Here is a 15696-nt window from a genome sequence, read left to right as displayed (position 1 = left end):
TTTTATCCTATAACGCTCAACCTTTGAAAGTGCAAGACTAGTAAAAGGTTCTTTCACATACCGGGAGTCGAACCCGGGCAACATGGGTGAAAACCAGGAATCCTAACCGCTAGACCATATGGGAGCAGTTATTTAGTGTAATGAGTCATGGACTAAGAAAAAGTGGGAATAAAGAAAATTTATATATATTTTTTCATTTTGCCGCTTTGAGATTATTTACAAACATCTGGTGGTTGCCTCGTTAGTGCAGTAGGAAGCGTGTCAGTCTAATAATCTGAAGGTCGTGAGTTCGATCCTCAGACGAGGCACCGTTCAGTGAGTTTTTGTCTTCCTCTATTCATGCAGGAAATCGGGTTTTTCTGCCGAAACGTTTTTAATATATGAGGAAAGTGTTGTTGATTTCCTTGTCATTTTTGAGTGAGTAGAAGAGATGGGAATGATTTGAGCTTTAAATCCAAAATAGGATCTTGCCTAAAAAGAAACAATATTAAAGCAAAGTCCCAATCAGATTGGGTGAAATAGTCTGATGGTTTCTTATTTATTGGCGAAACTAGTTCATTAAAAAAAGGAAAATTAGCCAAACTGACAGGATAAAGGGGTTGTTGACTTGGAGTGAGAAGGGAACAATAGGAATTATTTGAGTTTTCAAGCTCAAATAGGATCTGGTGAAAAGAGGAGGAATGGGTAAACAAAGATAAGTTAGAATTTATGGCCACAAAGAGCACTTTTATCCTATAACGCTCAACCTTTGAAAGTGCAAGACTAGTAAAAGGTTTTTTCCCATACCGGGAGTCGAACCCGGGCCACCTGGGTGAAAACCAGGAATCCTAACCGCTAGACCATATGGAAGCAGTTATTTAGTGTAATGAGTCATGGACTAAGAAAAAGTGGGAATAAAGAAAATGTATATATATTTTTTCATTTTGCCGCTTTGAGATTGTTTACAAACATCTGGTGGTTGCCTCGTTAGTGCAGTAGGAAGCGTGTCAGTCTAATAATCTGAAGGTCGTGAGTTCGATCCTCACACGAGGCACTGTTCAGTGAGTTTTTGTCTTCCTCCATTCATGCAGGAAATCGGGTTTTTCTGCCGAAACGTTTTTAATATATGAGGAAAGTGTTGTTGATTTCCTTGTCATTTTTGAGTGAGTAGAAGAGATGGGAATGATTTGAGCTTTAAATCCAAAATAGGATCTTGCCTAAAAAGAAACAATATTAAAGCAAAGTCCCAATCAGATTGGGTGAAATAGTCTGATGGTTTCTTATTTATTGGCGGAACTAGTTCATTAAAAAAAGGAAAATTAGCCAAACTGACAGGATAAAGGGGTTGTTGACTTGGAGTGAGAAGGGAACAATAGGAATTATTTGAGTTTTCAAGCTCAAATAGGATCTGGTGAAAAGAGGAGGAATGGGTAAACAAAGATAAGTTAGAATTTATGGCCACAAAGAGCACATTTATCCTATAACGCTCAACCTTTGAAAGTGCAAGACTAGTAAAAGGTTTTTTCCCATACCGGGAGTCGAACCCGGGCCACCTGGGTGAAAACCAGGAATCCTAACCGCTAGACCATATGGAAGCAGTTATTTAGTGTAATGAGTCATGGACTAAGAAAAAGTGGGAATAAAGAAAATGTATATATATTTTTTCATTTTGCCGCTTTGAGATTGTTTACAAACATCTGGTGGTTGCCTCGTTAGTGCAGTAGGAAGCGTGTCAGTCTAATAATCTGAAGGTCGTGAGTTCGATCCTCACACGAGGCACTGTTCAGTGAGTTTTTGTCTTCCTCCATTCATGCAGGAAATCGGGTTTTTCTGCCGAAACGTTTTTAATATATGAGGAAAGTGTTGTTGATTTCCTTGTCATTTTTGAGTGAGTAGAAGAGATGGGAATGATTTGAGCTTTAAATCCAAAATAGGATCTTGCCTAAAAAGAAACAATATTAAAGCAAAGTCCCAATCAGATTGGGTGAAATAGTCTGATGGTTTCTTATTTATTGGCGGAACTAGTTCATTAAAAAAAGGAAAATTAGCCAAACTGACAGGATAAAGGGGTTGTTGACTTGGAGTGAGAAGGGAACAATAGGAATTATTTGAGTTTTCAAGCTCAAATAGGATCTGGTGAAAAGAGGAGGAATGGGTAAACAAAGATAAGTTAGAATTTATGGCCACAAAGAGCACATTTATCCTATAACGCTCAACCTTTGAAAGTGCAAGACTAGTAAAAAGTTTTTTCCCATACCGGGAGTCGAACCCGGGCCACCTGGGTGAAAACCAGGAATCCTAACCGCTAGACCATATGGAAGCAGTTATTTAGTGTAATGAGTCATGGACTAAGAAAAAGTGGGAATAAAGAAAATGTATATATATTTTTTCATTTTGCCGCTTTGAGATTGTTTACAAACATCTGGTGGTTGCCTCGTTAGTGCAGTAGGAAGCGTGTCAGTCTAATAATCTGAAGGTCGTGAGTTCGATCCTCACACGAGGCACTGTTCAGTGAGTTTTTGTCTTCCTCCATTCATGCAGGAAATCGGGTTAGCGCAGTAGGAAGCGTGTCTGTCTCATAATCTGAAGGTCGTGAGTTCGATCCTCACACGAGGCACTGTTCAGTGAGTTTTTGTCTTCCTCCATTCATGCAGGAAATCGGGTTTTTCTGCCGAAACGTTTTTAATATATGAGGAAAGTGTTGTTGATTTCCTTGTCATTTTTGAGTGAGTAGAAGAGATGGGAATGATTTGAGCTTTAAATCCAAAATAGGATCTTGCCTAAAAAGAAACAATATTAAAGCAAAGTCCCAATCAGATTGGGTGAAATAGTCTGATGGTTTCTTATTTATTGGCGAAACTAGTTCATTAAAAAAAGGAAAATTAGCCAAACTGACAGGATAAAGGGGTTGTTGACTTGGAGTGAGAAGGGAACAATTGGAATTATTTGAGTTTTCAAGCTCAAATAGGATCTGGTGAAAAGAGGAGGAATGGGTAAACAAAGATAAGTTAGAATTTATGGCCACAAAGAGCACTTTTATCCTATAACGCTCAACCTTTGAAAGTGCAAGACTAGTAAAAGGCTCTTTTACATACCGGGAGTCGAACCCGGGCAACATGGGTGAAAACCAGGAATCCTAACCGCTAGACCATATGGGAGCATTTATTTAGTGTAATGAGTCATGGACTAAGAAAAAGTGGGAATAAAGAAAATGTATATATATTTTTTCATTTTGCCGCTTTGAGCTTGTCTACAAACATCTGGTGGTTGCCTAGTTAGCGCAGTAGGAAGCGTGTCAGTATCATAATCTGAAGGTCGTGAGTTCGATCCTCACACGAGGCACTGTTCAGTGAGTTTTTGTCTTCCTCCATTCATGCAGGAAATCGGGTTTTTCTGCCGAAACGTTTTTAATATATGAGGAAAGTGTTGTTGATTTCCTTGTCATTTTTGAGTGAGTAGAAGAGATGGGAATGATTTGAGCTTTAAATCCAAAATAGGATCTTGCCTAAAAAGAAACAATATTAAAGCAAAGTCCCAATCAGATTGGGTGAAATAGTCTGATGGTTTCTTATTTATTGGCGGAACTAGTTCATTAAAAAAAGGAAAATTAGCCAAACTGACAGGATAAAGGGGTTGTTGACTTGGAGTGAGAAGGGAACAATAGGAATTATTTGAGTTTTCAAGCTCAAATAGGATCTGGTGAAAAGAGGAGGAATGGGTAAACAAAGATAAGTTAGAATTTATGGCCACAAAGAGCACTTTTATCCTATAACGCTCAACCTTTGAAAGTGCAAGACTAGTAAAAGGCTCTTTTACATACCGGGAGTCGAACCCGTGCCACCCGGGTGAAAACCAGGAATCCTAACCGCTAGACCATATGGAAGCAGTTATTTAGTGTAATGAGTCATGGACTAAGAAAAAGTGGGAATAAAGAAAATGTATATATATTTTTTCATTTTGCCGCTTTGAGATTGTTTACAAACATCTGGTGGTTGCCTCGTTAGTGCAGTAGGAAGCGTGTCAGTCTAATAATCTGAAGGTCGTGAGTTCGATCCTCACACGAGGCACTGTTCAGTGAGTTTTTGTCTTCCTCCATTCATGCAGGAAATCGGGTTTTTCTGCCGAAACATTTTTAATATATGAGGAAAGTGTTGTTGATTTCCTTGTCATTTTTGAGTGAGTAGAAGAGATGGGAATGATTTGAGCTTTAAATCCAAAATAGGATCTTGCCTAAAAAGAAACAATATTAAAGCAAAGTCCCAATCAGATTGGGTGAAATAGTCTGATGGTTTCTTATTTATTGGCGAAACTAGTTCATTAAAAAAAGGAAAATTAGCCAAACTGACAGGATAAAGGGGTTGTTGACTTGGAGTGAGAAGGGAACAATAGGAATTATTTGAGTTTTCAAGCTCAAATAGGATCTGGTGAAAAGAGGAGGAATGGGTAAACAAAGATAATTTAGAATTTATGGCCACAAAGAGCACATTTATCCTATAACGCTCAACCTTTGAAAGTGCAAGACTAGTAAAAGGTTTTTTCCCATACCGGGAGTTGAAACCGGGCCACCTGGGTGAAAACCAGGAATCCTAACCGCTAGACCATATGGGAGCAGTTATTAAGTAAAATGAGTCATGGACTAAGAAAAAGTGGGAATTTAGAAAATATATATATATTTTTTTCATTTTGCCGCTTTGAGCTTGTCTACAAACATCTGGTGGTTGCCTCGTTAGCGCAGTAGGAAGCGTGTCAGTCTAATAATCTGAAGGTCGTGAGTTCGATCCACACACGAGGCACTGTTCAGTGAGTTTTTGTCTTCCTCCATTCATGCAGGAAATCGGGTTTTTCTGCCGAAACATTTTTAATATATGAGGAAAGTGTTGTTGATTTCCTTGTCATTTTTGAGTGAGTAGAAGAGATGGGAATGATTTGAGCTTTAAATCCAAAATAGGATCTTGCCTAAAAAGAAACAATATTAAAGCAAAGTCCCAATCAGATTGGGTGAAATAGTCTGATGGTTTCTTATTTATTGGCGAAACTAGTTCATTAAAAAAAGGAAAATTAGCCAAACTGACAGGATAAAGGGGTTGTTGACTTGGAGTGAGAAGGGAACAATAGGAATTATTTGAGTTTTCAAGCTCAAATAGGATCTGGTGAAAAGAGGAGGAATGGGTAAACAAAGATAAGTTAGAATTTATGGCCACAAAGAGCACTTTTATCCTATAACGCTCAACCTTTGAAAGTGCAAGACTAGTAAAAGGTTTTTTCCCATACCGGGAGTCGAACCCGGGCCACCTGGGTGAAAACCAGGAATCCTAACCGCTAGACCATATGGAAGCAGTTATTTAGTGTAATGAGTCATGGACTAAGAAAAAGTGGGAATAAAGAAAATGTATATATATTTTTTCATTTTGCCGCTTTGAGATTGTTTACAAACATCTGGTGGTTGCCTCGTTAGTGCAGTAGGAAGCGTGTCAGTCTAATAATCTGAAGGTCGTGAGTTCGATCCTCACACGAGGCACTGTTCAGTGAGTTTTTGTCTTCCTCCATTCATGCAGGAAATCGGGTTTTTCTGCCGAAACATTTTTAATATATGAGGAAAGTGTTGTTGATTTCCTTGTCATTTTTGAGTGAGTAGAAGAGATGGGAATGATTTGAGCTTTAAATCCAAAATAGGATCTTGCCTAAAAAGAAACAATATTAAAGCAAAGTCCCAATCAGATTGGGTGAAATAGTCTGATGGTTTCTTATTTATTGGCGAAACTAGTTCATTAAAAAAAGGAAAATTAGCCAAACTGACAGGATAAAAGGGTTGTTGACTTGGAGTGAGAAGGGAACAATAGGAATTATTTGAGTTTTCAAGCTCAAATAGGATCTGGTGAAAAGAGGAGGAATGGGTAAACAAAGATAATTTAGAATTTATGGCCACAAAGAGCACATTTATCCTATAACGCTCAACCTTTGAAAGTGCAAGACTAGTAAAAGGTTTTTTCCCATACCGGGAGTTGAAACCGGGCCACCTGGGTGAAAACCAGGAATCCTAACCGCTAGACCATATGGGAGCAGTTATTAAGTTTAATGAGTCATGGACTAAGAAAAAGTGGGAATTTAGAAAATATATATATATTTTTTTCATTTTGCCGCTTTGAGCTTGTCTACAAACATCTGGTGGTTGCCTCGTTAGCGCAGTAGGAAGCGTGTCAGTCTAATAATCTGAAGGTCGTGAGTTCGATCCACACACGAGGCACTGTTCAGTGAGTTTTTGTCTTCCTCCATTCATGCAGGAAATCGGGTTTTTCTGCCGAAACGTTTTTAATATATGAGGAAAGTGTTGTTGATTTCCTTGTCATTTTTGAGTGAGTAGAAGAGATGGGAATGATTTGAGCTTTAAATCCAAAATAGGATCTTGCCTAAAAAGAAACAATATTAAAGCAAAGTCCCAATCAGATTGGGTGAAATAGTCTGATGGTTTCTTATTTATTGGCGGAACTAGTTCATTAAAAAAAGGAAAATTAGCCAAACTGACAGGATAAAGGGGTTGTTGACTTGGAGTGAGAAGGGAACAATAGGAATTATTTGAGTTTTCAAGCTCAAATAGGATCTGGTGAAAAGAGGAGGAATGGGTAAACAAAGATAAGTTAGAATTTATGGCCACAAAGAGCACTTTTATCCTATAACGCTCAACCTTTGAAAGTGCAAGACTAGTAAAAGGTTTTTTCCCATACCGGGAGTCGAACCCGTGCCACCTGGGTGAAAACCAGGAATCCTAACCGCTAGACCATATGGAAGCAGTTACTAAGTATAATGAGTCATGGACTAAGAAAAAGTGGGAATAAAGAAAATGTATATATATTTTTTCATTTTGCCGCTTTGAGCTTGTCTACAAACATCTGGTGGTTGCCTAGTTAGCGCAGTAGGAAGCGTGTCAGTATCATAATCTGAAGGTCGTGAGTTCGATCCTCACACGAGGCACTGTTCAGTGAGTTTTTGTCTTCCTCCATTCATGCAGGAAATCGGGTTTTTCTGCCGAAACGTTTTTAATATATGAGGAAAGTGTTGTTGATTTCCTTGTCATTTTTGAGTGAGTAGAAGAGATGGGAATGATTTGAGCTTTAAATCCAAAATAGGATCTTGCCTAAAAAGAAACAATATTAAAGCAAAGTCCCAATCAGATTGGGTGAAATAGTCTGATGGTTTCTTATTTATTGGCGGAACTAGTTCATTAAAAAAAGGAAAATTAGCCAAACTGACAGGATAAAGGGGTTGTTGACTTGGAGTGAGAAGGGAACAATAGGAATTATTTGAGTTTTCAAGCTCAAATAGGATCTGGTGAAAAGAGGAGGAATGGGTAAACAAAGATAAATTAGAATTTATGGCCACAAAGAGCACTTTTATCCTATAACGCTCAACCTTTGAAAGTGCAAGACTAGTAAAAGGTTTTTTCCCATACCAGGAGTCGAACCCGGGCCACCTGGGTGAAAACCAGGAATCCTAAACGCTAGACCATATGGGAGCAGTTATTAAGTAAAATGAGTCATGGACTATGAAAAAGTGGGAATAAAGAAAATATATATATTTTTTTTTCATTTTGCCGCTTTGAGCTTGTTTACAAACATCTGGTGGTTGCCTCGTTAGCGCAGTAGGAAGCGTGTCAGTCTAATAATCTGAAGGTCGTGAGTTCGATCCTCACACGAGGCACTGTTCAGTGAGTTTTTGTCTTCCTCCATTCATGCAGGAAATCGGGTTTTTCTGCCGAAACGTTTTTAATATATGAGGAAAGTGTTGTTGATTTCCTTGTCATTTTTGAGTGAGTAGAAGAGATGGGAATGATTTGAGCTTTAAATCCAAAATAGGATCTTGCCTAAAAAGAAACAATATTAAAGCAAAGTCCCAATCAGATTGGGTGAAATAGTCTGATGGTTTCTTATTTATTGGCGGAACTAGTTCATTAAAAAAAGGAAAATTAGCCAAACTGACAGGATAAAGGGGTTGTTGACTTGGAGTGAGAAGGGAACAATAGGAATTATTTGAGTTTTCAAGCTCAAATAGGATCTGGTGAAAAGAGGAGGAATGGGTAAACAAAGATAAATTAGAATTTATGGCCACAAAGAGCACTTTTATCCTATAACGCTCAACCTTTGAAAGTGCAAGACTAGTAAAAGGTTTTTTCCCATACCAGGAGTCGAACCCGGGCCACCTGGGTGAAAACCAGGAATCCTAACCGCTAGACCATATGGAAGCAGTTACTAAGTATAATGAGTCATGGACTAAGAAAAAGTGGGAATAAAGAAAATGTATATATATTTTTTCATTTTGCCGCTTTGAGCTTGTCTACAAACATCTGGTGGTTGCCTAGTTAGCGCAGTAGGAAGCGTGTCAGTATCATAATCTGAAGGTCGTGAGTTCGATCCTCACACGAGGCACTGTTCAGTGAGTTTTTGTCTTCCTCCATTCATGCAGGAAATCGGGTTTTTCTGCCGAAACGTTTTTAATATATGAGGAAAGTGTTGTTGATTTCCTTGTCATTTTTGAGTGAGTAGAAGAGATGGGAATGATTTGAGCTTTAAATCCAAAATAGGATCTTGCCTAAAAAGAAACAATATTAAAGCAAAGTCCCAATCAGATTGGGTGAAATAGTCTGATGGTTTCTTATTTATTGGCGGAACTAGTTCATTAAAAAAAGGAAAATTAGCCAAACTGACAGGATAAAGGGGTTGTTGACTTGGAGTGAGAAGGGAACAATAGGAATTATTTGAGTTTTCAAGCTCAAATAGGATCTGGTGAAAAGAGGAGGAATGGGTAAACAAAGATAAATTAGAATTTATGGCCACAAAGAGCACTTTTATCCTATAACGCTCAACCTTTGAAAGTGCAAGACTAGTAAAAGGTTTTTTCCCATACCAGGAGTCGAACCCGGGCCACCTGGGTGAAAACCAGGAATCCTAAACGCTAGACCATATGGGAGCAGTTATTAAGTAAAATGAGTCATGGACTATGAAAAAGTGGGAATAAAGAAAATATATATATTTTTTTTTCATTTTGCCGCTTTGAGCTTGTTTACAAACATCTGGTGGTTGCCTCGTTAGCGCAGTAGGAAGCGTGTCAGTCTAATAATCTGAAGGTCGTGAGTTCGATCCACACACGAGGCACTGTTCAGTGAGTTTTTGTCTTCCTCCATTCATGCAGGAAATCGGGTTTTTCTGCCGAAACGTTTTTAATATATGAGGAAAGTGTTGTTGATTTCCTTGTCATTTTTGAGTGAGTAGAAGAGATGGGAATGATTTGAGCTTTAAATCCAAAATAGGATCTTGCCTAAAAAGAAACAATATTAAAGCAAAGTCCCAATCAGATTGGGTGAAATAGTCTGATGGTTTCTTATTTATTGGCGAAACTAGTTCATTAAAAAAAGGAAAATTAGCCAAACTGACAGGATAAAGGGGTTGTTGACTTGGAGTGAGAAGGGAACAATAGGAATTATTTGAGTTTTCAAGCTCAAATAGGATCTGGTGAAAAGAGGAGGAATGGGTAAACAAAGATAAGTTAGAATTTATGGCCACAAAGAGCACTTTTATCCTATAACGCTCAACCTTTGAAAGTGCAAGACTAGTAAAAGGTTCTTTCACATACCGGGAGTCGAACCCGGGCAACATGGGTGAAAACCAGGAATCCTAACCGCTAGACCATATGGGAGCAGTTATTTAGTGTAATGAGTCATGGACTAAGAAAAAGTGGGAATAAAGAAAATTTATATATATTTTTTCATTTTGCCGCTTTGAGATTGTTTACAAACATCTGGTGGTTGCCTCGTTAGTGCAGTAGGAAGCGTGTCAGTCTAATAATCTGAAGGTCGTGAGTTCGATCCTCAGACGAGGCACCGTTCAGTGAGTTTTTGTCTTCCTCCATTCATGCAGGAAATCGGGTTTTTCTGCCGAAACGTTTTTAATATATGAGGAAAGTGTTGTTGATTTCCTTGTCATTTTTGAGTGAGTAGAAGAGATGGGAATGATTTGAGCTTTAAATCCAAAATAGGATCTTGCCTAAAAAGAAACAATATTAAAGCAAAGTCCCAATCAGATTGGGTGAAATAGTCTGATGGTTTCTTATTTATTGGCGGAACTAGTTCATTAAAAAAAGGAAAATTAGCCAAACTGACAGGATAAAGGGGTTGTTGACTTGGAGTGAGAAGGGAACAATAGGAATTATTTGAGTTTTCAAGCTCAAATAGGATCTGGTGAAAAGAGGAGGAATGGGTAAACAAAGATAAGTTAGAATTTATGGCCACAAAGAGCACTTTTATCCTATAACGCTCAACCTTTGAATGTGCAAGACTAGTAAAAGGTTTTTTTCCCATACCGGGAGTCAAACCCGGGCCACCTGGGTGAAAACCAGGAATCCTAACCGCTAGACCATATGGAAGCAGTTATTTAGTGTAATGAGTCATGGACTAAGAAAAAGTGGGAATAAAGAAAATGTATATATATTTTTTCATTTTGCCGCTTTGAGATTGTTTACAAACATCTGGTGGTTGCCTCGTTAGTGCAGTAGGAAGCGTGTCAGTCTAATAATCTGAAGGTCGTGAGTTCGATCCTCACACGAGGCACTGTTCAGTGAGTTTTTGTCTTCCTCCATTCATGCAGGAAATCGGGTTTTTCTGCCGAAACATTTTTAATATATGAGGAAAGTGTTGTTGATTTCCTTGTCATTTTTGAGTGAGTAGAAGAGATGGGAATGATTTGAGCTTTAAATCCAAAATAGGATCTTGCCTAAAAAGAAACAATATTAAAGCAAAGTCCCAATCAGATTGGGTGAAATAGTCTGATGGTTTCTTATTTATTGGCGAAACTAGTTCATTAAAAAAAGGAAAATTAGCCAAACTGACATGATAAAGGGGTTGTTGACTTGGAGTGAGAAGGGAACAATAGGAATTATTTGAGTTTTCAAGCTCAAATAGGATCTGGTGAAAAGAGGAGGAATGGGTAAACAAAGATAAAATAGAATTTATGGCCACAAAGAGCACTTTTATCCTATAACGCTCAACCTTTGAAAGTGCAAGACTAGTAAAAGGTTTTTTCCCATACCGGGAGTCGAACCCGGGCCACCTGGGTGAAAACCAGGAATCTTAACCGCTAGACCATATGGGAGCAGTTATTAAGTATAATGAGTCATGGACTAAGAAAAAGTGGGAATAAAGAAAATGTATATATATTTTTTCATTTTGCCGCTTTGAGCTTGTCTACAAACATCTGGTGGTTGCCTCGTTAGCGCAGTAGGAAGCCTGTCAGTCTCATAATCTGAAGGTCGTGAGTTCGATCCTCACACGAGGCACTGTTCAGTGAGTTTTTGTCTTCCTCCATTCATGCAGGAAATCGGGTTTTTCTGCCGAAACGTTTTTAATATATGAGGAAAGTGTTGTTGATTTCCTTGTCATTTTTGAGTGAGTAGAAGAGATGGGAATGATTTGAGCTTTAAATCCAAAATAGGATCTTGCCTAAAAAGAAACAATATTAAAGCAAAGTCCCAATCAGATTGGGTGAAATAGTCTGATGGTTTCTTATTTATTGGTGAAACTAGTTCATTAAAAAAAGGAAAATTAGCCAAACTGACATGATAAAGGGGTTGTTGACTTGGAGTGAGAAGGGAACAATAGGAATTATTTGAGTTTTCAAGCTCAAATAGGATCTGGTGAAAAGAGGAGGAATGGGTAAACAAAGATAAAATAGAATTTATGGCCACAAAGAGCACTTTTATCCTATAACGCTCAACCTTTGAAAGTGCAAGACTAGTAAAAGGTTTTTTCCCATACCGGGAGTCGAACCCGGGCCACCTGGGTGAAAACCAGGAATCCTAACCGCTAGACCATATGGGAGCAGTTATTAAGTATAATGAGTCATGGACTAAGAAAAAGTGGGAATAAAGAAAATGTATATATATTTTTTCATTTTGCCGCTTTGAGCTTGTCTACAAACATCTGGTGGTTGCCTCGTTAGCGCAGTAGGAAGCCTGTCAGTCTCATAATCTGAAGGTCGTGAGTTCGATCCTCACACGAGGCACTGTTCAGTGAGTTTTTGTCTTCCTCCATTCATGCAGGAAATCGGGTTTTTCTGCCGAAACGTTTTTAATATATGAGGAAAGTGTTGTTGATTTCCTTGTCATTTTTGAGTGAGTAGAAGAGATGGGAATGATTTGAGCTTTAAATCCAAAATAGGATCTTGCCTAAAAAGAAACAATATTAAAGCAAAGTCCCAATCAGATTGGGTGAAATAGTCTGATGGTTTCTTATTTATTGGTGAAACTAGTTCATTAAAAAAAGGAAAATTAGCCAAACTGACATGATAAAGGGGTTGTTGACTTGGAGTGAGAAGGGAACAATAGGAATTATTTGAGTTTTCAAGCTCAAATAGGATCTGGTGAAAAGAGGAGGAATGGGTAAACAAAGATAAAATAGAATTTATGGCCACAAAGAGCACTTTTATCCTATAACGCTCAACCTTTGAAAGTGCAAGACTAGTAAAAGGTTTTTTCCCATACCGGGAGTCGAACCCGGGCCACCTGGGTGAAAACCAGGAATCTTAACCGCTAGACCATATGGGAGCAGTTATTAAGTATAATGAGTCATGGACTAAGAAAAAGTGGGAATAAAGAAAATGTATATATATTTTTTCATTTTGCCGCTTTGAGATTGTTTACAAACATCTGGTGGTTGCCTCGTTAGTGCAGTAGGAAGCGTGTCAGTCTAATAATCTGAAGGTCGTGAGTTCGATCCTCAGACGAGGCACCGTTCAGTGAGTTTTTGTCTTCCTCCATTCATGCAGGAAATCGGGTTTTTCTGCCGAAACGTTTTTAATATATGAGGAAAGTGTTGTTGATTTCCTTGTCATTTTTGAGTGAGTAGAAGAGATGGGAATGATTTGAGCTTTAAATCCAAAATAGGATCTTGCCTAAAAAGAAACAATATTAAAGCAAAGTCCCAATCAGATTGGGTGAAATAGTCTGATGGTTTCTTATTTATTGGCGAAACTAGTTCATTAAAAAAAGGAAAATTAGCCAAACTGACAGGATAAAGGGGTTGTTGACTTGGAGTGAGAAGGGAACAATAGGAATTATTTGAGTTTTCAAGCTCAAATAGGATCTGGTGAAAAGAGGAGGAATGGGTAAACAAAGATAAGTTAGAATTTATGGCCACAAAGAGCACTTTTATCCTATAACGCTCAACCTTTGAAAGTGCAAGACTAGTAAAAGGTTCTTTCACATACCGGGAGTCGAACCCGGGCAACATGGGTGAAAACCAGGAATCCTAACCGCTAGACCATATGGGAGCAGTTATTTAGTGTAATGAGTCATGGACTAAGAAAAAGTGGGAATAAAGAAAATTTATATATATTTTTTCATTTTGCCGCTTTGAGATTGTTTACAAACATCTGGTGGTTGCCTCGTTAGTGCAGTAGGAAGCGTGTCAGTCTAATAATCTGAAGGTCGTGAGTTCGATCCTCAGACGAGGCACCGTTCAGTGAGTTTTTGTCTTCCTCCATTCATGCAGGAAATCGGGTTTTTCTGCCGAAACGTTTTTAATATATGAGGAAAGTGTTGTTGATTTCCTTGTCATTTTTGAGTGAGTAGAAGAGATGGGAATGATTTGAGCTTTAAATCCAAAATAGGATCTTGCCTAAAAAGAAACAATATTAAAGCAAAGTCCCAATCAGATTGGGTGAAATAGTCTGATGGTTTCTTATTTATTGGCGGAACTAGTTCATTAAAAAAAGGAAAATTAGCCAAACTGACAGGATAAAGGGGTTGTTGACTTGGAGTGAGAAGGGAACAATAGGAATTATTTGAGTTTTCAAGCTCAAATAGGATCTGGTGAAAAGAGGAGGAATGGGTAAACAAAGATAAGTTAGAATTTATGGCCACAAAGAGCACTTTTATCCTATAACGCTCAACCTTTGAATGTGCAAGACTAGTAAAAGGTTTTTTTCCCATACCGGGAGTCAAACCCGGGCCACCTGGGTGAAAACCAGGAATCCTAACCGCTAGACCATATGGAAGCAGTTATTTAGTGTAATGAGTCATGGACTAAGAAAAAGTGGGAATAAAGAAAATGTATATATATTTTTTCATTTTGCCGCTTTGAGATTGTTTACAAACATCTGGTGGTTGCCTCGTTAGTGCAGTAGGAAGCGTGTCAGTCTAATAATCTGAAGGTCGTGAGTTCGATCCTCACACGAGGCACTGTTCAGTGAGTTTTTGTCTTCCTCCATTCATGCAGGAAATCGGGTTTTTCTGCCGAAACATTTTTAATATATGAGGAAAGTGTTGTTGATTTCCTTGTCATTTTTGAGTGAGTAGAAGAGATGGGAATGATTTGAGCTTTAAATCCAAAATAGGATCTTGCCTAAAAAGAAACAATATTAAAGCAAAGTCCCAATCAGATTGGGTGAAATAGTCTGATGGTTTCTTATTTATTGGCGAAACTAGTTCATTAAAAAAAGGAAAATTAGCCAAACTGACATGATAAAGGGGTTGTTGACTTGGAGTGAGAAGGGAACAATAGGAATTATTTGAGTTTTCAAGCTCAAATAGGATCTGGTGAAAAGAGGAGGAATGGGTAAACAAAGATAAAATAGAATTTATGGCCACAAAGAGCACTTTTATCCTATAACGCTCAACCTTTGAAAGTGCAAGACTAGTAAAAGGTTTTTTCCCATACCGGGAGTCGAACCCGGGCCACCTGGGTGAAAACCAGGAATCTTAACCGCTAGACCATATGGGAGCAGTTATTAAGTATAATGAGTCATGGACTAAGAAAAAGTGGGAATAAAGAAAATGTATATATATTTTTTCATTTTGCCGCTTTGAGCTTGTCTACAAACATCTGGTGGTTGCCTCGTTAGCGCAGTAGGAAGCCTGTCAGTCTCATAATCTGAAGGTCGTGAGTTCGATCCTCACACGAGGCACTGTTCAGTGAGTTTTTGTCTTCCTCCATTCATGCAGGAAATCGGGTTTTTCTGCCGAAACGTTTTTAATATATGAGGAAAGTGTTGTTGATTTCCTTGTCATTTTTGAGTGAGTAGAAGAGATGGGAATGATTTGAGCTTTAAATCCAAAATAGGATCTTGCCTAAAAAGAAACAATATTAAAGCAAAGTCCCAATCAGATTGGGTGAAATAGTCTGATGGTTTCTTATTTATTGGTGAAACTAGTTCATTAAAAAAAGGAAAATTAGCCAAACTGACATGATAAAGGGGTTGTTGACTTGGAGTGAGAAGGGAACAATAGGAATTATTTGAGTTTTCAAGCTCAAATAGGATCTGGTGAAAAGAGGAGGAATGGGTAAACAAAGATAAAATAGAATTTATGGCCACAAAGAGCACTTTTATCCTATAACGCTCAACCTTTGAAAGTGCAAGACTAGTAAAAGGTTTTTTCCCATACCGGGAGTCGAACCCGGGCCACCTGGGTGAAAACCAGGAATCTTAACCGCTAGACCATATGGGAGCAGTTATTAAGTATAATGAGTCATGGACTAAGAAAAAGTGGGAATAAAGAAAATGTATATATATTTTTTCATTTTGCCGCTTTGAGCTTGTCTACAAACATCTGGTGGTTGCCTCGTTAGCGCAGTAGGAAGCCTGTCAGTCTCATAATCTGAAGGTCGTGAGTTCGATCCTCACACGAGGCACTGTTCAGTGAGTTTTTGTCTTCCTCCATTCATGCAGGAAATCG

The 15696-nt window shown here is 38.3% G+C and overlaps 9 non-coding genes across 9 annotated transcripts; all 9 read right to left on the bottom strand.

The window, feature by feature from the left end:
- Positions 1–777: 777 nt before the first annotated feature.
- On the bottom strand, positions 778–849 carry TRNAE-UUC (transfer RNA glutamic acid (anticodon UUC)). The gene has a single exon. It is a non-coding gene; the product is annotated as a tRNA-Glu (tRNA).
- A 653-nt stretch (positions 850–1502) lies between these two features.
- Positions 1503–1574, bottom strand: TRNAE-UUC (transfer RNA glutamic acid (anticodon UUC)). The gene has a single exon. It is a non-coding gene; the product is annotated as a tRNA-Glu (tRNA).
- A 653-nt stretch (positions 1575–2227) lies between these two features.
- Positions 2228–2299, bottom strand: TRNAE-UUC (transfer RNA glutamic acid (anticodon UUC)). Its single transcript has one exon. It is a non-coding gene; the product is annotated as a tRNA-Glu (tRNA).
- Positions 2300–5241: 2942 nt separating this feature from the next.
- On the bottom strand, positions 5242–5313 carry TRNAE-UUC (transfer RNA glutamic acid (anticodon UUC)). The gene has a single exon. It is a non-coding gene; the product is annotated as a tRNA-Glu (tRNA).
- Positions 5314–11045: 5732 nt separating this feature from the next.
- Positions 11046–11117, bottom strand: TRNAE-UUC (transfer RNA glutamic acid (anticodon UUC)). Its single transcript has one exon. It is a non-coding gene; the product is annotated as a tRNA-Glu (tRNA).
- A 653-nt stretch (positions 11118–11770) lies between these two features.
- On the bottom strand, positions 11771–11842 carry TRNAE-UUC (transfer RNA glutamic acid (anticodon UUC)). The gene has a single exon. It is a non-coding gene; the product is annotated as a tRNA-Glu (tRNA).
- Positions 11843–12495: 653 nt separating this feature from the next.
- On the bottom strand, positions 12496–12567 carry TRNAE-UUC (transfer RNA glutamic acid (anticodon UUC)). The gene has a single exon. It is a non-coding gene; the product is annotated as a tRNA-Glu (tRNA).
- A 2104-nt stretch (positions 12568–14671) lies between these two features.
- On the bottom strand, positions 14672–14743 carry TRNAE-UUC (transfer RNA glutamic acid (anticodon UUC)). The gene has a single exon. It is a non-coding gene; the product is annotated as a tRNA-Glu (tRNA).
- A 653-nt stretch (positions 14744–15396) lies between these two features.
- On the bottom strand, positions 15397–15468 carry TRNAE-UUC (transfer RNA glutamic acid (anticodon UUC)). The gene has a single exon. It is a non-coding gene; the product is annotated as a tRNA-Glu (tRNA).
- Positions 15469–15696: the final 228 nt, after the last annotated feature.

Source organism: Rhinoderma darwinii, chromosome 3 (assembly GCF_050947455.1).
Source record: "Rhinoderma darwinii isolate aRhiDar2 chromosome 3, aRhiDar2.hap1, whole genome shotgun sequence".
Classification (NCBI taxonomy): Eukaryota; Metazoa; Chordata; class Amphibia; order Anura; family Rhinodermatidae; genus Rhinoderma; species Rhinoderma darwinii.
The sequence above is the reverse complement of the archived record's forward strand: the minus strand, read 5'-3'. Positions and strand labels throughout refer to the sequence as shown.